We start from the raw sequence: 1,322 nt of genomic DNA, 5'->3' as shown, positions 1-1,322 counted from the left end.
AAGATTGGTTCCAAGACTGAATGACAAAATTTGAAAATCTTCATTCAATTCGACGGACGGATGCATTTTCAATTTAGTTTAAAACTCACGGTGCTGAATTTACGGAAAAAGTCTGCCGTCTCAATTGTGAGTATTGGAATTTGGTTTAAAAGAGATGAAAATTGATGTTTCAGCACCTATGATAGCACCTATGATCGCAAACTTTGATTCAAAATCATTCTGAGTAGAGAGTCCGTTCGAGTTCATTGTTGGCTTATAGAGAGTCCGTTCGAGTTCGTTGTTGCCTTATAGTTGGAAGTGCTTCCCGTTGTATCTTGTTAGACAATTGCCATTACTCCATTAGCGACGATTGTGGACAAATTTGTCTTGAGGAAAGAGTGTATACTTGCCTCGGATCATTTCATCTAATTTTCTTCTTCTTCTTATTTTGTGGTTCTACCATCTTTATTTGTGGTTTAACATCAATTTGTGTTGTTAAACTAGTGTCAAATTATTGTCCACATACAAAACAACGTTTATACCACCATATCCACCAACTAATGAAGAAAGGAGGATATTAAACAAACAAGGATCAACAAGAAGAGGAGAGTTTGAAGTAGCCAAATTTTAAGCTCCAGCTGAGGTTCTTGGGAATAAGTATTTCCCTTTCGGCTTACGATTAGAACCAGGGAATCTTTGTCTTAAAGAGGGATCAAATCTCCGATACATTGTGGAGGGTCTTGTGATTTTCTTTTTTGACACCATAAGGATTTTGTCTGCTTGTTGTGAGAACTCATGAATTGGTGGAATTATCGGACCATAATGCTTCATCCCTTGTAAGAAATGGAGAGAAGTAACTGCTGTATTCCCTGATCTTGATCTGCATAAATTCTTTAATGCCATTAAGGAGAAGTATTGACGAAAATTAATAACCAGATCAAATCCCGTGACAAACAGAATCCAACATTGGTTAAAATTTTACCTCTTCGGGCTGGTCTCGAGAATTTAGGCACAGAGGATGAATCTACAGGCAGAGAAGATCAAGCCAGTAAAACACACAAGACAAATAGTGAGTCTATACTGAGAAAACCAAGTGAGAGGCTTCCATTTAATTTCCACACTGGAACTCTTCATTCTCTTCCCAATCTGAGGCTCTGTAGACAGATCAAAGCTTTCCCCCTTCATCCTCAACTCCTGAATGCACCGAGTTAAGGCCCGTCCGTCTGCCCTCTCCCTCTGCAACTGCTTATCCACTTTCCAGTACCTGTAAAGTTTCACCTGTACCAAAAACACAAGAACAAGAGAAGTACTCACTGATAGAACAGAGGGGATCCACCATTTTT

General features: G+C 39.0%; 1 long non-coding RNA gene across 1 annotated transcript; it reads right to left on the bottom strand.

Moving 5' to 3' along the window:
• Positions 1-569: 569 nt before the first annotated feature.
• On the bottom strand, positions 570-1,254 carry LOC111383935. Its single transcript, XR_002700823.1, has 2 exons — positions 962-1,254; positions 570-859 (listed from the first exon to the last, which is right to left on the bottom strand). It is a non-coding gene; the product is annotated as an uncharacterized LOC111383935 (long non-coding RNA).
• Positions 1,255-1,322: the final 68 nt, after the last annotated feature.

Source organism: Olea europaea, unplaced genomic scaffold (genome assembly GCF_002742605.1).
Source record: "Olea europaea var. sylvestris unplaced genomic scaffold, O_europaea_v1 scaffold27908, whole genome shotgun sequence".
Lineage (NCBI taxonomy): Eukaryota > Viridiplantae > Streptophyta > Magnoliopsida > Lamiales > Oleaceae > Olea > Olea europaea.
Note: the sequence above shows the minus strand (reverse complement) of the source record. Positions and strands in the feature narration are given on the sequence as shown.